Raw genomic sequence first — 24156 nt, forward strand, 5'->3', positions numbered from 1 at the left:
CCCTTCCTCCCTCCCTCTCCCCCGCCCGGCCGCCCTCGCCGCGCACTCCTCCTAGTAACTTCTGTTCTGGGAGGCGCTGCCAGGAATAACCCGGTGCGTCCACCGCCGGGAGGGGAGGCGGCCGCACGCAGACAACTGCGGCCCCCCGGGCGGGGGGGGGGTGGCCACGCTGCTCTGGCTCTGGCCCGGAGGCCCCTTCCCCGGCTCCTCCCTAGACCCATCTCTTTACTGTGTTAGAAAAAAAGAAAAAAAAAAAAAAGAAAAAAAAAAAAAGAAAGAAAGAAAGAAAAGAAAACGAAAAAAAAAATTAAATAAATAAATTAAAGGCAAGAGGAGCCCAGGCTGACGGTCGAGATCGCTCCCCTCCCTGCGCGCCCGCCCTCCCTCTGTGCTTAAGGAAATGCTACCAGACACCCCCAGCAGACGCGCTCAGGCTGGGCGAGGAGCGGCCGCGGCGGCAGCAGCGAGGACAAGGGCACCAGGGGGCTTTCCTCCCCTCCTCCTCCTCCCGGTCCTCCTCCTTCGCAGCGGTGACTTTCCAGGTGAGCGGCCCGCCGCTGCTGCGAGGATCCCCCGTCCCCCCACCCTCCCCCGTTCCCCATCGCCCGCTCGCCCGGGCTCGGCCGCCGCGTCGCGCCCTCCTCCCCGCCCCTGTCACCGGGACTGCCGGGAGCTGACAGCCGCCCGAGGGGCTCGCGGCCCGGGGGCGGGCGGGCGGGCAGGAGGCGGGCTGGAGGTGAGGGGGTGGAGAGCAGGAGAGCGGGGCGCAACCGTGCGCTGTCTCTCCTCCGTGGCCAAGAAGGGCAGGGTGTGTGTGTGGGGGTCTCCGCAAAGAAAAGAAAAAAAAAAAATCCCAAACATCTTGGGTGACTGTGGCACAAGTATTTGCTAAGTTGTGTCTTGGATATTGAAGCTCCCCGAGCAACTTGGAGGAGGGGGGCAGTCTCTCTGTTGGCACGTGAACCAGCCTCCTCCACGTCTGGGGTGCTGGGTGCAACCCCGGGGGGTTGCGTGGAGGGCGGACCGGCCACTGGCGGAGCAGAGCGGCGGGAATCTAGGTCCCTCCTGGGCTCGGTAAGTGGCCTCCACGGCGCTGTGTTTTTCCTGCCTCCTCCGGCTCTGGGAGCTTGTTTCACTTTATACCGAAAATCGCCGCCGCCGCTGCCGCTGCCCCCGAACTCCATCGCCCGGTCCTGGGCGCGCGCCCCCGGTGCGGGGTTGGGGGGTGTCCCTGTCCGGTGGCCCGCGGGTGAGGGTCGAGGGGAGGCGGGGATGGGATGGGGTGGTGGTGGTGTAGGAGGGAAGACCTCGGCGAGAGGGGAAGGGGAGGGGGTCGGGCGCGCGGGGAAATGCGGGGAATACCCTGGATCTATGCAGATGAGGGGAGGTTGCTTTGCGTAATGTCCTGGCGGGGGGGGGGGGAGGGAAGGGGGCCGCGCGGGAGCGCCGGCGGCAGGAATGTGCCTGCTTACTAATGAGGGACGTGCACCGGCGCGCACCGCCCCGGCCGGCCGGCTACCGCTGCGGCTGCCGCGGCCCGTTGTCAGGTAGCGGGGGAGGGGGCCGCGGCGCGCGGCGCGGGCCGGGGGTGGCGCGGGCGGGCGGGCGGGCGGCGGGAGGGCCGGGCCGCCGGCCTGCGGCCGAGCGAGCGCAATTTTGGCGCTGGGCATTTCGGTGCCTCCCCGAGCGAGGGAGGAAGGAAGGAAGGAAGGAAGGAAGGAAGGAAGGAAGGAAGGAGAGAAGGAAGGAAGCGGAGAAGGAGGGGACTGTCTCCATGGAAGGTTCAGGCGGAGGCGCCCTCGCCTTTCGGGTGCACCGGCCGCACCGTGGCTCTGGCCGCCGCCGGCTGGACCCGGGCGCTTGCAGACGGGTGGGGGCGGATTGCATGCGTGTTTTATCTGTTGCGTCTGATCCGGGGCTGCTGCTGGTGGTGGTGGGGTGGCGTGTGTTACCCGAAAAGGGACGTGTACGTGTGTGTATGTGTATGTTTGGGGCTGTGCACCGTGGGGAAGCTGGGTCTGCGCCTTTATGTCTGTTCCCTGAAGTGGGTGGAAACGTTGGCCCGTTCCGGGAATGTTCCATGACGTGGTGCAGCCACAGGAAGGGGGTTAACGAGGGGCTCGGTGCGGCGGCGGCGGCGGCGGCGGAGGCTCTTGCCGGCTGCGATCCGAGCAGATGTGCGGCCGCTGCGGCTCCGCTCACCTCCCGTCACCCCCTCCCTCCCTCCCTCCCTCCATCCCCCGCCTCCTCCGGGTCCTGCGCGGCTGGTCCTGGGAGAGCCGAGGACGGAACCCGCGGCCCTTGGGTGTGCGTGTGCCTGTGCGTGGGGGCTGTGCTCGTGTGGTGTCTGTCTGTCTGTCTGTCGTGTTTGGGAGGTGGTGGTGGTGGTGGTGGGGGACGGAGGCTCCAGGTCAGCGCTGCCCACCCCAGCTGTTATCACTGATCGGTGCGCTTTATACGCATGTGCCTCCCCGCGTCCTGTCCCTCTTACATAACACCGCCAGTGCAGCAGAGGACGCGAGCAAACGCGACCCCAACCCTCCAGGCGCACCCTGGGTGTGTTGGGGGGGGGGATAGGCAGGAGGTCGGAAAGGGTCCTTGGGTGTTTGTCCATCAGGGATCGTGGCTGCCAGGGGAGCAGAGAAGGAGGGGAGAGAGGATTGCTTTTGGTGTCTTCTCCCACTTGGAGGCATCTGAGTGTGGACTGCAGGAACTCGTTCTTTCTGTCTCTCTCTCTCTCTTTCTCCAATGGGAAAGCTTTTGACGTGTGTCGCCAAGGGAAAGTGGCGCTTTCACTTCAGGGCTGCTGAGAAGAGACGGGGTCTGTAATAAAGGGGCCTGGAGGAGACCCGCCACTATGTGACATGCTCCAGGCTGGGGGTCTGGGGGCGACCTGGGAGAGACCAGAGGAATCTCCTGGTAATAGGTTTAACTGGAAGCCTCGGGACACCTGTCATGGCTTAGAATTCTCACAGGAAGCCGTGTGTGCAACTGACATTGCAAAACCCGTAGAACTCTGCACAGTTATTTAGGCCTGCAATGAATATAGAAAAGCTCGCTTCCGGTACTTTCATTATAATGGAAATTTGGAACTGATTTTTTTCCACCTTCCTTTTCTGCCATTTTAAAAATAACTCCATTTATCTTCAGAAATTATTGGTGCTCTCACCCCCAAAGCTCGAATTCAATAATTCACAGGAGGATGGTTTTTTTTTTTTTCTTTTTCTTTTTCCCTAGCATGCCCCAGAGCTGTAGTCAAGGGGTATTGATTTTTCTCTTCAGCACAGTTTTTCTTTTACAGTGAATAATCAAGCTGAGAAATTATTTGAAATATTAATAAGATTCATTATAATTCAATTTGCAGTGATCTGTCCTCCTAGGAAAAGGACGTTGAACTTTATTAGACACATTTCCTCTAGTGGTATGGTAATATTTGTCCTTGAGCAAACCAACTTGTTTTAAATGTTTGCATATATTATTTATAACATAGACATGTTTGTGGGAATTTGTAACTGCTTCATTGTGTTTACAACTTACAGGAGTTCAAAAGCAAAATCTTAAGCAGGAACATTGTGTAATATAATGAGCAAATTGGGTTTTATTTTTTAGGATTATAGGCAGGCCCAGCAGTTTATCAAAACAAAAATTCCCTTACATGTGCATAAAATAGATATCATTGTTCTTGTTATGACAAATTTTCTGTGGAAACTTGGGGAGTCATTATACCCGATTACAACTGCGTTTTTCTTTTGAGCTGAAAGGGATTTATCAATATCTATGTAATGACACTATGTTTCAAGTGTTATAATCCCCTCGACCACTAGGTTTGGATTATGCAGTAGATTTCTCATATGCAGAAAAAAATGTATGCAACAGTGAATCTTTGGAAAATTGAGATAGTTTTCTTGCCTTGAAAACGTCAGGTATAAGACATAGCATCCGTTTCTCTGTTTCAGTGATTGTATTGTGTATTTGAGTCTTAGATAGTGCTTATAGTTATATAAAGGTATTTAAATTAAATTGATCTAAGAATGATTGGGGGAGAATTTTGGGAATGATGGTGTATTAATGATATTACAAATTAAAATTTAGATGGTATTTAATTGGCTAGATCTTTGTGGAAATGTCTGGCAAGATCGTATTATATAAAACATTCCTATTTTTCTATTAAAAATATGAAAAATTTGCTCCGTGTAAACTATCACATAAGGAGATCATGTATTTGACTCCGTGGAAAGATTTACCAGTCGAATCTTTTGATTGATCAGGCTCTTTTTCCAGGGCTGTGTTTACAAATGCTCTTTGTTACTATGCAAACAAAACAGAAAATAACATATATTAGGCGTTCCTTGGGGAATAATGGTGCGTGTGTCGGCTTGAACTCTTGGCACTTTGACATTATTCAGAAAACCAGGTCGAATTTTTTATGCTTATGCAGTTTTAAATGACAGATCTTATTTGTTACTTTGCTGATTAAAAAAAAAAAAAAAAAAAAAAAAAAACCTCCCAAACTGCACTCATTTCTACAACAAAAACACATAAAAAGTCCACTAATTGTATTGCTTTCTGGTCCTTCAGTTAACATCAGTAGTTGGCCCAAGCTCAGTTGAAAGCTTCAACATAGGGAAAACAGATTTAAAGACCTGTAGAAAATAGTTTCTAGCATGGTGCAAGTATGATTCATTATTAGGATGTGAAATTATTGGGTACTTGATATGGTAACTGTTATAAGGGAAGAGTGGCTCAGACCAACTGAATGTAGGGCTGTGGATCAGACAGGCTGCGGCTGTCTTGCTTGCTGAAGATGCGGTTTTCACATTTTAGTGCAGAGCCTCAGCAGAACCCCGAGCTGGTCCCTGCATTAGTCCTGTAGGTGGAGAAACTGTTCTGGAGTAAATCTCCACCTTGAAAATCAGCGATATGCCTCTAGTACATGAAGTTACTGTGAATTCATGATCAAGCTGTGTTTTGGCTAAAACTTGGTATGTAAGTGTTGGGACTTTTAGAGTGATATACAAAGAAACAGAGGAAGCTTGCCAACTCATCTTTGTAGAGTTCATGTTTTGTAAAGGACTTCAAGCATCCAAAAAAATGTGGATAGATTTGCTTAAGTCATATAACCAGTCTTCAATAATAGTGAGTAAAATTTAATGACTATCAAGTGAGGGCTGGACTGTGAAGAAGTGGGTGTTCATAGAGGGTTAAAGGAAAATGGGAAAGCTTTATGAACATAAGGCAGTGCTTGTTTGAAAGGAATTGCATGAGAAATGATATTATTTGTCCCAGATATATGATCACAATCAGGCCTTCTTCCCTACATGCTGGTTTTGGCAAAACTTGCCCAAAGGAGGTTGTAAATCAGTATTTTCAGGTGTGAGATGCCTTTAGGTGATTTGGGAAAATATTTTGGCATTTTAATATTGTGGACATAAATCCAAAATCTTCATGCAAAACTGGATGTGTTTTTGCCCTGTGCAAATTATGGCTTCTCTTGAGATGAGCCCTGGATACCAGCGTTACATTCACACAGGCCAGTACTGGCTTCACAGCCACATGAGAAGTGAACCAAGACTATCTGATACTTGGGTCACTCTTAGTCTAGACCAGAGATGTGCCATTCCTATCATACACTCCTGTGACCTCTTATAGATTTGAGCTATCAACTACGACACGTAGTCTCTTGTTTAAGTATCCATAACTTTAGATTTTCTATTAGCTTAAAATTTTGGGTTCAACCATTTTGGCCTAGAGAGAAGACCTACACACACACACATACACACTTGCACATGTGCGTGCCTGTGAGCATACACACCTCAAGATGAGTCTGGGCATGAAGCAGGTGGGGTCTCATTGATCACTTTCTGGGCTACAGTATGGTATAATGTAGGGTCAGGAATTAATTAGGCAGGCTTTTTTGACTTGCCACTCGTAATCTTGGTTCTCTTTTCAGAGTACTATGACGAATGTTGCATCATCACAAGTCATTGGGCATCGAGCAGGTGTTTTCTATGGGTCAGGCCTTATGCTAGCCATCAAGGGTATAATGACCACTCACATCAGAGAAGCTTATTAAGCTAGTGGGGTGGACAGATAATGATTACCAAGGTATATAATATCATGTTTATTTTCAGAGCTATTGGAAGATTCTACATAAAGAAATATGTGTCACCCCTCTTTGGGAGCAGAGAGTCAAGGAAAGAAAGCAAGGGGGAGGAGGGAGAGTGTTGTAAAGAGAGAACAAACAACGCACTTACTCCGAGCATGGGGGATCACAATGTTTCCAGAGGTTGAAAGCAAACCAGTTGGATTGTAAGGCAGGTAATAAGAATGAGGTGATGTAAGATAAGGTAGATCATGTGGGCAGGATGACCCACATGAATGTTTAAACAAATGGGCATAAATGAGGCTTGGTCTTATCAAATCAAGGCACGTGATAATTCTACTATTGGCCATATAGGATGGTCATTGGAGAGGGAATTTTGTGGAATAGGGTGTAGACATGTAAAACATGGTGGTTTTTCCCCCTTGTTTATCTTTAAAAAAAAAAATTTGAGGCAATCCCAACAGACTGGACCTTATTTTGTTATGCAAGAGAGTGAGATATATATAGAGAGAATTGGCACACCAGGGCCTCCAGCTGCTGTAATTGAACTCTAGATGTGTGCCCCACCTTGTGCACGTGTGTGACCTTGCGTGCTTACGTCACCTTGTGCGCATGGCTTATGTGAGACCTGAAGAGTCGAACATGGCACCTTAGACTCTGTAGGCAAGTGCTAAATCATCTCTCCAGCCCCAGTTTATTTATTATTATTTTTTTTTAGTAATGCTTCTACTTGAATTTGTTTTCACCTCATGGACATTTTTGTGTTATCTTATGTGGTGTGTGTGTGTGTGTGTGTGTGTGTGTGTGTGTGTGCAGATGTGCGTGCCATCACTCATCCGGGTATTTCCTTGAGATGGAGTCTCTTACTAATTCCGGAACTTGCTGTTTTCATGAGCCCCCATGGTCCTCTAGTCTCTGTTCTCCACAAAGCCGGTGTTACAAGTGGGTGCGATCATCCCCAGCTGTTTATGTGGATGCTGGGGAGTTGAACTCAGTCCACCTCTGGTCCTCATGCTTGCACAGGAAGTGTTCTTGACCACCAAGGCATCCTTTGGACATTTTTTTTCTCTTATTTTTTCCTGTGGACATTTTAAATAAGACTGTATGAGCTGACTTCAGGTTAAGGAACTGTAGGCTAGCTATTTAGTATTTGAAAGCATAAACAATGGATGTTTTGGGCTGGAGAGATGGCTCAATAGGTTAATCCCCTTGTCTGTAAAGCCTAATGACCTGAATTTGATTCCTCAGTACCACATAAAGCCAGATGCACAAAGTGGCACATGTGTCTGGAGTTTTCAGCAACTAGAGGCCCTGATGCACCATTCTCTTTCTCTCCTGGGTATGATGGCACACATCTCTAATCCCAGCACTTGGGAGGCCAAGGTAAGAGAATCACTGTGAGTTTGTGGCCAGCCTGAGACTACATAGTGAATTCCAGGTCAGCCTGGGATAGAGTGAGATCCTACCTTGATAAACCAATAAATAAATAAATAGATGAAATAAAAAATAAAAAAATTGAAGTTTCAAAAAGAAAAAAAACTTATTTGAGGGCTCTGGTGAATGGAATTGACCTGCATAATTGATTCAATTAGTGAAAAACAACCAATTTAGATGCCTTTCCAAGGCCTCTGTGTGAAGTACCGATTAATCTTTGAAGCTCTGCATGAGTTGGATCTATACGTTTCTCAATAGCTACTGAAAGTGAAACATTGAGTTTGCTAGATAATTTTTCTACATGATTATACATATCAGGATTTTTAGGGAAATTTACTTTTCTTTATATGAACTTTTAAAAACATTGTATTTACTTAAGTGAGTATGAAAGAAAAAGAGGGGGGGAGAGAGAGAGAGAGAGAGAGAGAGAGAGAGAGAGAGAGAGAGAGAGAGAGCTAGCCACGGCAAATGAACTCCAGACACATGTGCCACCTTGTGCATCTGGCTTACGTGGGTATTGGGGAATCAAACCTAGGTCCTTAGGCTTTACCAGCAAGAACCTTAACCACTAAGCAACTTCTGCAGCCTGAGACATTTACTTTTCATAGGAGGAAGGCTTAGAATAACATGACACAGTATAAAGAAAAAGAATTATCATTGGTATCACTTTAAAATGTATTCCTGTCATACTTTACACAATGTTGAAGGTTTACGCGGCAGTCATCTTTATGTAGTAGATCCAAGGTTGGGCTCTGTAGTCTAACTGCAGATTAAAGCACAGACACCCATAAATTTAATTCCTTTTTATTACACTTTACTTGTTCTTTGACAATTTCATTCATATATATTAGTTTTTTAACTTTATTTAAATTTTTTTATTTTTTATTTATTAGAGAGAGGGAGGAAGGGTGGGGGAGAGAGACAGAGACAGAGAGAATGGGTGTGCCAGGGCCTCTAGCCACTGCAAATGAACTACAGACAAGTGTGCCACCTTGTACATCTGCCTTACATGGGTCCTGTAAAAATTAAACCTGGGTCCTTTGGCTCTGCAGGCAAGTGCCTTAACCCAAGCCATCTCTCCAGCTCTTTATTGCATTTTGATCATATACGTCCCCCATTGTCTTTCTTCACACCCTGCCCACTGTGCTGTCCTTGTTCTTTTCATCACTTACCACTGGCTACTCCAGGGGAAACAGTGACTCCCATTCCCTCAGCAACCACTTACTGCTACGAGCTCCTCAGGGAGGGCGGAGGGCCTCAGGAGTCCCTCTTCTCTCCATGATGGAGGGTTGCTTGGCTCTTTCAGGTCTTGAGCAGGTAGGTAACTCCAGCAGCTATGAGTTGATAAGGACGTTTACTTGGACACTGTATGTCTTCTCTACGTCATAAAAATCTTGGAGTTGATCTAAAGAAGACATATGACTTACAAGTACACTTTATTAAAAGTATGATTAAAACTTACAAGAGAAAATAGGGTATAAATGGAGGCTTCCTTCTCTCCCAAATGGAACAATTGGAGGGTGTTTATGGGAGAAGAGCATTTTTGATTGGGTGCCTTAAAGGTTGAGTAGAATCATATTGAGTCATCTTGAGTGATGGGGTAGGGAGAGGGGAGGTAGGCACGGGAGCCTGGATAGGTCCCTTCTTTGGAGTCCCAGAGCTCTGCTGAGGAAGCAGGAACACACTTGAAGTTTTTGGGCAGAGTGAGGCAATGATGATATGTGTGTTTTAGAAAGGTTCTGAGAACATAAGAGATCAGTATCATGGTCAGTATCAGGAATTGGTCATATTGCCATAACAGCCAAAGAAAAATAATGGAGGTTGAGTCTATTGCTTGACAAAGGGAATTCTTTTGGTGTTGTCTTAAAAGTTGCTTAGCATGCAATTAGTAACAAGGATGATTAAAGTAGGGGCTGGAGAGATGGCATAGTGGTTAAGGTGCTTGCCTGCAAAGCCAAAAGAACTCAGTTTGATTCTCTAGGATCCACGTAAGCCAGATGCACAAGGTGGCACACTCATCTGGAGCTCATTTGCAGTGGCTGGAAGCCCTGGTTTGCCCATTCTCTCTCTATCTCTGCCTCTTTTTCTCTCTCTCTCAAGTAAATAAATAAAAATAAAATATTTTAAAATAAAAGAATGATTAAAGTATTTTGTGGAACACTGCTAAATAGTATAGCCGGTTTGAGCTGTACTTTAAGTAAAATACAACATTATCTTAACATCTATGGCACAAGGTTTCACCCCCAAAATTCACAAATGCATAGTAAGCACTGATCATCAAATACCAATGTATACAACTGTTTATAGTTAAAATTACAGGGCATTTGTATTTGTAGGTGTAAGGAGTGGCTGTGTGATGCTCTGGACGGTTAAGTTGAATCTCACTTTTTCATTGATGCCCGCTTGTGTTTAAATCTCAACAGTGCTGGACATACACTGGAGTGGAGTGTGTTTGAGTTACAGAGCTTTATTTGGCCAGGGCTTACTTGGTGGTTTCATTTTCACTGAAAAGAAAGTAGAGCATCGGAGCTGTTACTTGCCATTACGGAAGACTGACTTGATTTCAGAAGCCCTGCTGAAAGCTGTCACTTCTGCAGGCTTTCCAAAGATGTCAACCCATGCTCATTTGTGTTTGCCTAGGGATTTGTAAGCATGCACACGTGTGCAGGCAGGCAAGCCTTCACACAAGCATCCACACGTCATAGAACATCATATGTGCCTGGTGAGAGAGAAAAATGTCAATAGTTAAAAAAATACGGTTGCGGAGATGGCTCAGAGGTTAAAGGCACTAACTTGCAAAGCCTGCAGGCCTGTGTTCAATTCTCCAGCCACCCACATAAAGCTAAATGGGCGTTTGTTTACAGTGATAAGACACCCTGGCTACCCTCTTGCCATCTTGCACATGAAGGCAAATAAATAAGTAAACAAAAAATTTTAAAAATGCAGTATAAAATTTCATCAAGATAGTTACAAGAAAGTGTTTCTTTGAAAAATGGAGATTATATCTAATTCCATATAAAGAAGATTATAGGAAAGGTAATTTTAATTGTAAGTAGCTTTGTTTCCTAAAATGGGAGATTCATTTGAAACAGTGCTTTATTTCTTTTGGAAGCCAGACAACTGGTTTAATAGTGTACATATGAAACGCTAATTTGCCTTGTTAATTGGATGCTATTAAATTGAGGTTATTTTATACTGCTTAATTGCCTGAAAATTACATGTGTTGCCATGTCTCTGTAATGTGAAGCAAGAGCCAGGGGTAGAATAGGAGGGGGTGGGAACGATGTCAGAACTAGTCCTGTCTTTGGAGAGAACTTTCTGTGAGAACTTGGAAGCAGGTCATCCAAGCTCTCTGGACCTCATTTGGAGATGGAAGAGATTAGAACAGATGGCTTCTGGAGCCTCTTCCAACTCACATTCTATCAGCTGAAAATTCTACTTTGTAGTTGCAGGGAATGCAGTGTCATTTCATTCTGTAATTATGGTATTACCAGGATGAACTAAACACTTAAAAAAATCAGCACAGTGCCAATTTAGCAAATCCGTTAGAAGGAAGGGAATTGAGGTTTAAAGACCACTTGTCCTGTGCCAAGGCCCCATAGCAGACACTCTTAACACCCATTAGCTGGAAACCACCCTGAGAAGATTTGATGTTATTATCTTCATGCTTACATACAAGGAGATTCCAAAATGTCCACCTGTTTGGAGAAGGAAACACTGGTAAGTCCATAGTGGAACAGGCTAGGCTATCTGATTCTGAAAGCCACTCCAATGCAGCATAAGAAATTGTGCACGTATTAAAATTAACAAATAATTAGATAAAGTTCAACCATTTTTATCACTGAGCACAGTTTTGCTGGGAACCATGGCTCCCAGGAACCCAACAGTTGACCAGAGGGTTCAACAGGTAGCCTGAGGGTTAACAAGCTAGATTCGACCTCAGATCCAGGTGAATTCCAACAGCAGGTGGGAATGCAGAAAGTCACTCAATCTCCCTGAGGTTAGGAAAGGAGGGTCATACTTGTTGGAGGGTCACTGTAGAACTTCTGTAAGAATGTGTGCTGAAGTCGTACTGAACACAAGGCATGCTGAATCCCTGGCAGCTTTGATTGCTATTAAGAAGGGATTAGACCCCAAGAAAAGCACAGAACTCAAATTGTTCTGACAGTAAGATATTGCACAAACATTTTCAAATGGTACATTAAACTCTTGAGATAGTTTAAAAGACAGTGTCATGATGCAGGTGGTTTTTAACAGTTGAATGGAAATACCAAGTAAAGCCCTCCATGTCTCTCGTTCAGCTCAGGTAGTGTGTGGCATCACTTGTGAAGTGAACCATGCTCCTTTGTGGAAGGGTTTGGTCTAAAAATAACCTTTGGAGGGCTGGAGGGATGGCTTAGTGGTTAAGGCATTTGCCTGAAAAACCAAAGGACTCAGGTTCAACTCCCCAGGACCCACATTAGCCAGATGCACAAGGGGGAACACGGGTCTGGAGTTTGTTTGCAGTGGCTGGAGGCGCTGGCATGCCCATTCTCTCTTTCTGTCTCTCTCTCCTTCTTTCTCTGTCAAATAAATAAATATTTAAAATATAGCCTTTGGAACCTGAATTACCCAACTTGATTCTCTGTGTAAGTTTCAGTAGGTAGAGGACCAGTGTTTACCCTGGGGCCTTGGCCCTGCTTAGCAGACACCACCAGGCCATCCATGGGACTACTGACTTTACATTTGATTGATGGTGTGGAACAGGTACTGTTCTAGACATGGGGATTTATTAGCGGATTAAAAATATTAAAAGGAAAGCCCTTGTCCTCACGCAGTTTGCATTCTGGTCGATGGATTTTTAGAAACAGTTTTTGGCAAATTTAGTCTCTCTAGTATTTTTTAATGTGGTCAGTAATTCTTATTTTGATAATAGGTTTCCCTTAAGCAGACAACAATTAAAGAAGCACTTTAACATTACCTACATTGCTACTGTAATATACCATTTACTTTATATATGTGCATATATGTACACATACACATAATGGGCAGGTGTGGAAGGGGTACTCTCTTTCCATATTATATATTTATGTGTGTGAATGTAATCGGTGCCTTTTGTAGAGGTACTTCTTTACTTAGCTAAATATTGTAGCCCTATTTTTTAAAATGAGTTTTTTAAGGGCTAGGGGCAGAGTTCAGTGGTGGAACACTGGCCTAGCATATAATAACCTCAGTACTGAAGTAAAAAATAGTTTAAATCTCTTAAAATATTTGTTATTTATTTATGTCTTAATTTGAGAGAGGTGGCAAATGACTGACTGAATGAATTTGCACACTAGGGCCTCTTGGCACTGCAAATGAACTTGATGCATGCACCACTTTGTGCATCTGGCTAACGTGGGTCCTGGAGAGTTGAACCTGGGTCCTTTGGTTTTGCAGGCAAACGCCATTAACCACTGAGCAATCTTCTCAACCCTTAAATTATTATTATTATTTTTTAAATTATTTATTTATTTATTTGAGAGCGACAAACACAGAGAGAAAGACAGATAGAGGGAGAGAGAGAGAATGGGCGCGCCAGGGCTTCCAGCCTCTGCAAACGAACTCCAGACGCGTGCACCCCCTTGTGCATCTGGCTAACGTGGGACCTGGGGAACTGAGCCTCGAACCAGGGTCCTTAGGCTTCACAGGCAAGTGCTTAACCGCTAAGCCTTCTCTCCAGCCCTTAAATTATTTTTTATGATATGTTATTATCAGGTCCTAGTGTGGGGAAGGATAAAAATGAAACAAAAAAATTTGCAAATGACTCATTTTATTATAAAACATATTGATAAGCTTGGTAAAGTTAGGAAGTTACCACAAATTATATTTGGAATTTATGTTTCTAATCTTCTTAAAAGAAAATTTTCATTTTCTTACTGACACTTTTCTTTATAAATTGCTGGTGGATTAGGGTGACCTGTCTGCACTTTCAAGTGAACTGGACACAGCCATACACAGTATATATTTGTTTATTTTTATTTATTTATTTATTTGAGAGTGACAGAAAAAGAATGAGAGAATGATAGAGGTAGAGAGATAGAGATAGACAGATAGAGAGAGAGAGAGAGAGAGAGAGAGAGAGAGAGAGAGAGAGAATGGGTGCACCAGGGCCTCCAGCCACTGCAAACAAACTCCAGATGCATGCACCACCCTGTGCATCTGGCTTACATGGGTTCTGGGGAATCGAGCCTTGAACTGGGGTCCTCAGGTTTCACAGGCAAGTGCTTAACCACTAAGCCATCTCTTCAGCCCCACAATATATATTTGATGAATGTAGTGGAGACAGCGTGAAGAGAAATTTTGTCTCACTATACAATGAATGATCCTCAGAGCCAAACGGGGTGGACTAAATTCCAGGCTAGACTTTTTCTCAGTGGTCAATCCATGAGTCTGCTTCCGCCATTTTCAGTTTTATAAGAAGTTCTCCAGAGAACACTACTCACAAAAATATCTTTTATTTATTTATTTATTTGAGAGCGACAGACACAGAGAGAAAGACAGATAGAGGGAGAGAGAGAGAGCGAATGGGCGCGCCAGGGCTTCCAGCCTCTGCAAATGAACTCCAGACGCGTGCGCCCCCTTGTGCATCTGGCTAACGTGGGACCTGGGGAACCGAGCCTCGAACCAGGGTCCTTAGGCTTCACAGGCAAGCGCTTAACCGCTAAGCCATCTCTCCAGCCCCACAAAAATATCTTAACAGCCATGGTGTATGCCTTCTTCATGTCTTCACCGCATGTGAGCAGTCCACTGTTGGACAGGGGAGTTCATAGTTGGGCAGAGCACATAGCTAGTTTAATTTGATTGTCTTTGGTTTAAGATACTTTGGTGTTGCAGGCTACATGAGATCATTTCGTTAAATAATTTTTATGGTGTAGGGTGTGAGGGAGGGTGTTTTGGTGGGCCAGCTTGGATAAATTTGACCTTAAAAACAGTATATTCCTTCCTTCTGTTTACTTTTGCCCTGTGGAGAGCAAGAGAAGCGGAGGAGGGTAGGCTGAGGGTAAAAACTGTGTCTTGCCTTGCAAAGCTGGTGTTGAAATCCTCTCTCTTGGCCCCTCAGCAGTGCCCCATGGGACAGTCTTGGTAGCTGGCCCAACACACTGTGGATAGGTCCTGGTGAGAGTTCAGCTTTCACGTATGCATGTAGCAATGATTAAACTGTATTTTTATTTCTTATGTTGGTGCCTGCTTCCATTTGGAGTGATTCCTCTAATAAGGAAACAAAAACAAAATCCAAGTTTATAAACATTCATTTTATTTGCTGTTCAGTAGCCATGCACCACGACTCATGTTGAGAGAAATATGGACTTTTTGAGTGACATGAGGATTTCTGATGCCCGCTCTGCTCTTCTGAGGGTGTGCTCATTAAACCCCACACTAGGGCTGTGGAGGCCACTAGAATGGATGACTCTAACCTCTGACCCCGGGAGTTTATTGCTTGCCTCATTATTGATTTTCAGAATGGTTTCAGGTCAAGTGACTGTACCTCTGCTATAGTTCATTGTTTCTTCATCTGGGAAAGTGAAGCTTTGTTCCTGGCATCACCCTGCCTCCTGGGAACAGTAGCAGAAGCAAATCAGAGGGGGCTATTTTTAGCATGTGAAGCAACACTAAGTTTTGAGAATAATTCAGTTGTTAAAAAAGAATCTGACACAGGACAATGCATTTGTGACAAGGATGGGGAGAGCATTCTTGAGATACTTGATTGTTCTTAACACAGCTTATTACATTTGTAACATGTGTAACTGTTTTCACTCAGATGATGGTCAGCGGCTCCACAGCTTGTGATACTCCCTGGTGTGTTCAGATTCTGTATAGGTCAGAAAAGAACATGCCTAGTAAAATACTGAGCTATTTATAAGTGGGAGTCAGGTTCAAGCAAAGGAATATTGAAAAAAAAAAAAAAGAAAGGAAAAGGAATCCAAATGAATATGCAATCTGTTTACTTGCTCAAACGACCTCCGTAATATTCATGCTGAACTTGGTGCCTAAATTTAATCAAGTGTAGCATTTAAAATAGGCCAAATGGCTGAGAATACTCTATATAACCTTTTAAAATAAATCACTTGACAATATCGAGTAGAGCAATCATTGGATGCTAGATTTCCTGATGGACAAACTCCAAATTTGTTTAGTCATCTGCCTATTACCTACTGTGTTTGGTGAGCATTTCCTAATGTTAAACCTAAATGGTGTCTGAAAATGGTCATGAGAGATATTACCAGAAAGGTTGGAAAAACGTTACCTCCTAAAAAACTATGAATATATACTATGAAGACATTGTCTAATCATTTTTTTTTCTTTCTTATGTTGTTATGGGTGACACAGGGTGGGAGCAAGGCGAAGGCTGCAGAAGACATTTTGAAACCAGTAACAATGGCCATGGCTTTGAAGCCTGCCATGATTATAACCACTTCCCTTCTTAGAGTCATAAAAAGCAAACATCACCATCCACTATATCTAACCAGTGCCATCCAGTATATGTAACATGCACAATCTCTTGAGCCAACTGGTTTGGGTTGAACCACGCAGTTGTACAAATGAAACTATTATTTTTATTCATAGTTGACATGTAAATATTCCTGAAAATAAGATGAACCAGAGGATGGAGGAGTGATAGAGAAATGACAACCTTTTGGAATATGTAGGTGGCCTGCAGGTTTAGTCTGTGTAGCCATTCTCTGGTACCTTATTCTGGTGGAGTCAAACATTGGCTTTGAGCTGGCTGCATCTTTAGGGGCAGAAATATACCTTGTAAGAAGTTTTTGTTTCCTTTTTTCACTGCAGTACCCTGTGTAATATGACAGTAGTGACTTATTGGGGATATTTATTCAAGTACTTGATTAGTTATGATGATTAATGTCTTGGGTATAGGTTTTGGTCCTAGGAATTGAGCTGTTTAAAAAACAATGAATTTAATGTTGAAGGTAAATGGATGTATTGGTGGATATATTACTATATTTACTCATGCCAGTTAGGCCTTTTTTTTTTTTTTCTTCCTACCTTTTGGCCATAAAAATAATGTCAAAATATCAGATTTGTCAGCCTGGGCTCAAACGAGACCTTACCTCAGTGGGGGAAAAAAAATCAGACCTAGCGTAATCATTTTAATATACAGGGAACGTTTTCCTCAATATATACTTTCTGTTAGTTAAACATGGTGATTTAGGGCTGGAGAGATGGCTTAGCGGCACTTACTTGTGAAGCCGGAGGACCTAGGTTGGATCCTCCAGTACTCACATAAGCCAGATGCACATGATGGCATGTACATGTGGAGCTCATTTGCAGTGGCTGGAAGCCCTGGTGTGCCCATTCTCTTCCTCTCCCTCCCCCTCCCTCTAACAAATAAAAATAAAATATAAAAAATGGTAATATAGAATGATGGGAAGCATTTCCATACCTGTACATTAATAGTGATAATGACATCTGCATAATATATATTATAACATGTTATATATTATAATATGCAGTGGTTTTTTTTTTGCACCTTAATTTTAACCATTTGGAAAAATATTTTTACTTGAGATCATATTGCCATGGGTATGTCCAAGAAAATGATGTGTTTTACTTTGCTTACAAGGATTGCTTATTAATCAACATAATGAGAAGGGAGAAAGGTCAATATTGAAGTGGGCACATATGTCACAGAACATATATACAGAAGTGATATATTAGATTAGTAATAGGGTTAATGATTATATAATACTAAGGTAAAAGTTCTCATTTGCTGAATAGGTATTTTAAATCTTGGAATTCTTCTTTTAATTATTATGGAAATTTTCACCTTTTAGCTTTCATCACCCTTTCAGTCTTTGGAGAAAAATACTCTGTGAGGCACTTGGAGGAAATTAAAAAAATAATAAAATAACTGTATGCTTCATTAATTTGCAATTTTGCTTTAGTTCATGTCAGATCCTATTGCCTAAGTACATGTGTGATTATGGGCCATCTAAGCACTTAGTATTTAAATTTGATTGAGGGTCTATTCTGAATTTTTAGTGCGCATGGAGGCTGAAAAAATAAGGCATAATCTTACATACTGAACTACTACCTAACTATGAATATATTAACAACTACCTGAAGCCTGAAAGTCCCAGGTAATAACCCCTCCGGCTGAGAGGAGAGATGCACAGTCCTCTAGATCTTGGGACTGTCTTATCATAGGGGCTTCACCTTGGGAGATATATATATATAAATTATCCAACCCTGATATCCACGCAGCTAGTAATTTATGTTGGAGGCCCTTAAGAGGAGGTTGCAGTTTTGAGGGTATAGGATGTATGAAAAAATAGCCACTGGGCTAGAATTCTCGTATATAACAGGGATCTTATTAGAACCAAAGATGATGACCTGCTCATTCATTTGCCTTGCTTGTGTTCCTGTATATGTGATATGTTCTGGTCCTCACTCTCATACGTGATGGTTCACTCACTCTGTGAGGTCTCATTTCAGCTGTTGGGCTGCGATTTGGAGAACGTTTTATCTAGAACAATGCAGTCATATAGCACTTAATGGGAACAGGATGGTGACCTCAGAGAGAGTCTTGAGGATCTTGCTACTGAATTTCTTAGCACCAGTTTTCTGGGGAACCAACGAGTAACTGGGAATGCTCACTGGAGAAGAATAGTATTCTATTTCCTCCCTATTCATTGTGTAGATTAATAAACAGGATTAAATTATGTATTATTTAAGAGTAAAACCATAGCCATAACGTACCCTTCTGAATATTTTGAGATGGGAGCCCAGCTTATGGCACAAATCAGCTCCTCACTGACCAGTCATTCAGACTGTTCAAAGTTAGAGACATCATGGAGATTCTAGACGTGGGAACTGGGACGGACAGGAACTTGGTTTCCCAGATGCTATAGTAACAATTTGTATAGCCATGTGTACTCATGTTCTTACTACACATAGAAATGAAGGAACCATGAGTTAAATAATGTGCTTCGGAGGATAATTTTAGAAACTTCAAGTCTTAATCCTTGTCAGTGAATAAAATGATACCTTATTAGATTGGAATCGTCACTTTCATAATATACTTTATTTATGTATTTATTTTTTTGGCAGGGTCTCACTTTAGCTTAGACTGACCTGAAACTCACTCTGTAGTCCCAGGCTGGTCTTCAATTTGCAGGGACCCTCCTACCTGTGCCTCCAGAGAGGAGTGTTGGGATTAAAGGCGCATGCTACCACACCTAGCACATAATGTACATTTTTCCTGGTCGTTTCTAAAAAGAAAGCATGATATATGTTATTTTGTAGCATAGTCTTTGATTTTCAGTTTATTTGTTCGTTTTCATATAAAATGAAAAGCACCATGATCCTGAAGAGTTCAGAGTTTAATATTCTGGTTCCTACTTGCACTTAGATATTTATCCACAAGTTGATCTCTTTTACTGTTACCCTGCTGTTTTTTTTTATTTTTTTTCTGGTGCTGACAACCAAACCCAGGGCCTTGCGCTTGCTAGGCAAGCACTTATCCACTGAGCTAAATCCCCAACCCTTATCCTACTGGTTTTTATATCTTTAGTCAACACTCATCTTATTGATGGTACTGATTTCATTTAGCATGTCACTACAATCATAAAATGGGATAATTTTTAGCCATCCCTTTTTCTTTCCAAGTGCCACCCTCAGTAATTGAATAGAAACTAGAGAATGTAAACTTTGAATGAAACATTCATTGAGCCTAGATAGCATTTGGACAATCACTTGTCGTTTGTGGTATTTTACTTATATTCCAGTGATGGATGATTTGAAGGAATAAAAGTATGTCCTCATAGAAGACACAGAGATCTTGGAGTAGACTTACTAAGTGAAAGAATGATTGACATGAAGGCTGAAGGCAGTAAAACCAGTCGGTGAGAGATCATAGGGGCAAACAAGCCACTAATATACTTTCTCGGGTTCGATACTTCAGGGTTACTTTTAAGAATCTTTGGCTGGAGAGATGCCTTAGTGGTTAAGGCACTTGCCTGCGAAGCCTAAAGACATAGGTTTGAATCCCCAGAACCCACATAAGCCAGATGCACATGGTGGTACATACATATGGAATTCATTTGTACTGGCTAGAGGCCCTGATGTGCCTATTCTGTCCTTTCCCTCTCTCTCTTTCATAAGTATAAATAAATAAATAAATAAATAAATAAATAAATAAATAAAACCTATCCACACTTTGGGCAGATTCAAAGAACTTACTTAAAAGTTGGTGAATCCAAGCCAAGGAAATAAAGTGAGATGGGTTATCTCTTGGGCACCTCCAGGGCCACATGCACACAATGCTACTGTGAAGAAGCATTTGGTTTGGAGGGAGCCATTTGACAATGGCAAGGGTTTTGTGTTCCTTTTCAATACCATTGACAATAGCCTGGCTCAGGTCTTGACTGCTCTCCTAATCCTGAACTGAGTAGGCATTTCACTTCTCAGAGCTTTTATCTTGATGAGGATAGAAATGTCTGTGCAGTAAATGAGACACTTTAATATAGTTTGTAATCTGTAATATTCTTATTGGTAAACTGATTGTATTACTTAAGTGTTAAAGAAAAAAGGCATTAAGAAGTCCTTGGCTTTGGGTCACTTTAATGGCATTTTAGGTTACTTTTCATGTTGTCTTAGGTAGTTAATGATGGACAGCTGACATTTATCAAATTATGGATTTATGCCCTTTAACATAAAAATATTCAGTAACATTTTGAAAATGAATCTTTTATTATGTAGTAGACCTGGATGAACTTCACAAATGAGTATTTCTGCTCAGTCACACACTTCCGCCTAGGTTATAACACAGTGCACATGTTTTTTTGTTTATTTTTATTTATTTGAGAATGACAGAGAGAGAGAGAGAGAGAGAGAGAGAGAGAGAGAGGGGGGCAGAGAATGAGAGAGAGAATGGGCCTTCCAGGGCTTCCAGCCACTGCAAACAAACCTTAGATGCGTGCGCCCCTTGGTGCATCGGGCTAACGTGGGTCCTGGGGAATCCAGCCTCGAGCCTGGGTCCTTAGGCTTCACAGGCAAGTGCTTAACCACTAAGCCACCTCTCCAGCCCCACAGTGCACATTTTGACTGTTGTGAGATATACTGTATATATAGTGTATAGATAGCAAATATAGTGAACATACATATATATATATATATATATATATGCATGCATATGCATATATACATATACACACATGATACCAAATATATTTTCAAAAGTATATTTTTAGGGTAGTAATAGGTTCATAGCAAGTTAAGTGGAAATGTAGTGAATTCTTGAATATGACCCCCACACACATTTTCCCACCATCAAAGTCTTGCATTAACATGGAACATTTCTTACCACCCAAGGGCTTACACTAGCACGTTAAGATCACCAAAGCTCAGTTTACACTGAGTAAAGTTCCAGGTATTTCAAATCATGTCCTTTTGTGACAGACACCTTGTTTAGTTTGAAATGTTAGCGATCTGGCATAAAATATCATCCACAATACTGGCTCATCCCAAGAACAGAATATATATATATATATTTGTAATTAACAATCTCATTAACAAATGGAAATTAAACTATTTCAGTTTTTTTTCTGTTTCATAATGATTTTTCAATACCTTATAGTCTTAATTTTAACCACTATTAACCTTAGCCCACTGATTTTTAGAACTACACACTTGTAGTAATCTGGTTTATGGCTTGAAACTGAATAGAAGGCTGGAAATTGAGGACAAGGGACATTAAAACTCGCTAGATATTTTCTATTTTAAAATATCCTGGCCAAATATTTTGTTACTATTAAATTGGATAGAGGATTTAAAGAATTTTAGGCAACTTCTGTACATTAGGTTAAATTAAGGTCTTCATAGGGGAACGGCTTTTGTTTATGTTGCGCCATGCGTATTTTGATAAAGAAAACATAGGCTTTTCAACCCATCTAAGGCATGCTCTTGCTTTGGCTTCCCTGGAGGTATGCAGTATGGAAATGTCCTTTTTCCTCTGCCATCTGACCGTTCCCCAAGACGTCTCCATTGGAGAGGAAGTAGAGAACGAGGGGCCGGCCACTGCCAAGGCTGCCCTTAAATGACTTTCACTTTTGATGCTTTAAACTTGGTACCGATGTCAACAGAGCCATCCCCTGGGAAAGCCCTTGCCGAGGGAAAGTGCTTCTTCCTCCGGTGCGCGCAGGCTGGGGGCGGGGAGGAGGTGGCCGCCGTGGCCGGCCCCGCCCAGGCCAACCCCGCGCCCTCAGGTGGCCCAGCGCGCGCGCCTCGGGTCCCCAGGCTGAGCTCCGGCCCCAGGGACCCGACACCCAAGGGACCTTGAATGCCATGACGTCGCCGCCGGTTTCAGCTGCACAACAGGAAATGCTCTGGGCCTCCCCCTTCCTGCCCGGGCAAAGTGGGGCTCGCTGCTCCAGGCAGAGACCTGGTTTTGTGGCTACAGGCATCCTCCTAGCACCAGGGCCTCCCCAGGCTCCAGGGGGGAGCCTTGCAGTGACCACATCTCACTGATGGACAAGGACTCGCAGGCCGGGGACTCTGAGCATCCCCGGAAAGCCACTCAGGAGGACCCATAGTGCTGAATAATGCTGACCTCACGGGGGTCCAGTTGATCTCACTGCCTTGATAGAAAACTTCTGTCTTGGTACAAAGCCCTGGCAGGAAACCTAACTGCCACTTTGTTGTGGAAACACAGGCTTGCTTAGTATCAAGCAAAAACATCATACCTTATGTACTGTGTGACTGAATCCCTTCCCTTCCGGTAAATGGTCCCAAGTAGCCTTGGGTTGTTATTTAGGTAGTGATGAGATTTGCTTTTAAAAAAGATGAGGCTGAGGTAGGCAGATTACTGTGAATTCAAGGCCAGCCTGGGCTGTAAATTCTATTCCCAGGGATGGGTGGGGGGATAACTCAAGCCAGAGGTGGTGAGGTGATGCCTGCCTTTACTCCCAGCACTGGGGAGGCTGAAGTTGGAGGAGTTCTAGGCCAGCCTGGACTAGAGTGAGACCCTACCTAACAACAAGAAACAACAACAAAACCCTCAAATCAAAACCAACTAACAAAACCAGAAACAGGGCTGGAGAGATGGCTTAGTGGTCAAAGCATTTGCTTGTGAACCCAAAGGACCCAGGTTTGACTACCCAGAACCCATGTAAGCCAGATGCACTAGGTGGTGTATGGGTCTGGAGTTCGTTTACAGTAGGCGAAGGCCCTGGCACGCTCATTCTCTCTCTTTTTCTCTCTCTCACATGTTACAGTCTTAAAATAAGAGGGTAGCCCTGTATTTATTATCTTGAATTACAAATGAAGCTTTACTGTTTTATTTTATTTTTGCTGTTGGAAGGTTTTTTTTTAAAAAAAAACATTGAAGACAAGTAAGTCCATCTACATTCTTTAATAAGAAATGCTTACATTTGCATTAGTAATCTTTGAAATTGCATTTTAGAATGGGTGTGGAGTGCCGTTATGCATGATTCAGCAATGTGAAGGTGTGTGTCTTGCACACTTGCTGGTGTGTTAAGAGGAGTTCTGTCAGCCCGGCTGCCCTTGTGATTACTGTGGCTCACTCGTGAATGGGCTTTGTAATGGTGGATTGTTCTTTTGGCTGCACAGCCCAAATGCCAGAGTTCATGGAGAGGTCTGCTAAGGTTTCTTACATCAGACATGGACAGAAGAAGATTTCGTTGGGGGGAAAAATACTATGCAGTGATTCCTGGTACCCTAGAAGATCGCTCCACGCTGGAACACACTTGTGGTGTTTACCGTTTCCGTCAAACTGAGTCACGAAGCGAACCTCTGACCTAGGCTTTTGTAGTGTTGCTTGAATGTTTTCCTCAATGATTATCAGATGTGTGTGGAATAAGATGACATTTGCCCTGGAAACTTTCAGCTGATTTATGCAATTTGGAACTTTGAGGCCATTGGAGCATATTTGGAATAAGAGCTATAGACCTTGAAATTGTCTTTCTTCTTCTTCTTCTTCTTCTTCTTCTTTTTTTTTTTTTTTGAGTATATGTTGGGGAGGGTACTTATTTTCCTTTTCACAATATAACAGGAAGATCCTCTTATTTTTCCATCTGAGTCTGTTCCAGCTTCATATACTAGCAATGTCATTTGCTTATGAAACTCACAAAATGTCCATACATGCATCATCAGTGGCCCACTTGAGGCAATAAAGTAAGTTAAGAATCAGGGCAAGGGCTGGAGAGATGGCTTAGAGGTTAAGTGCTTGCCTGTGAAGCCTAAGGACCTGGTTCAAGGCTCGATTTCCGAAGACCCAGGTTAGACAGAAACACAAGGGGCGCACATGTCTGGAGTTCGTTTGCAGTGGCTGGAGGCCCTGGTGTGCCCATTCTCTCTCTCTCTCTCTGCCTCTTTCTCTCTCTGTTGTTCTCAACAAAAATGATAAAAACGAACAAAAAAATAAAAAAAAAGAATTTGGGCAAGTTGTAGTGTTTGTATTGTGTTGAAGAGCGCAGACTCCATCAGAGCACGCTGGTACACTTTTCTCTTTTGACATTCTTCCCCTTGCTGGGGATCAACCTCAGCTAGGAATGCCAGGCAATCACTGCCACTGAGCTAAACACATGATACCCTGCTCAGTTAACAGTTAAACGGATTCAGGG

General features: G+C 43.4%; 1 protein-coding gene across 2 annotated transcripts in view; it reads left to right on the forward strand.

The window, feature by feature from the left end:
- Positions 1-339: 339 nt before the first annotated feature.
- Hivep2 (HIVEP zinc finger 2) overlaps positions 340-24156 on the forward strand; it is a 220281-nt gene continuing 196464 nt past the window's right edge. For both annotated transcript variants that reach the window (XM_045157882.1, XM_045157883.1), the window contains exon 1: positions 340-542. The gene's annotated coding sequence lies outside the window, so the exon portion shown is untranslated. The remainder of the gene's footprint in view (positions 543-24156) is intronic.

The sequence above is a fragment of the Jaculus jaculus genome, chromosome 9 (assembly GCF_020740685.1).
Source record: "Jaculus jaculus isolate mJacJac1 chromosome 9, mJacJac1.mat.Y.cur, whole genome shotgun sequence".
Lineage (NCBI taxonomy): Eukaryota > Metazoa > Chordata > Mammalia > Rodentia > Dipodidae > Jaculus > Jaculus jaculus.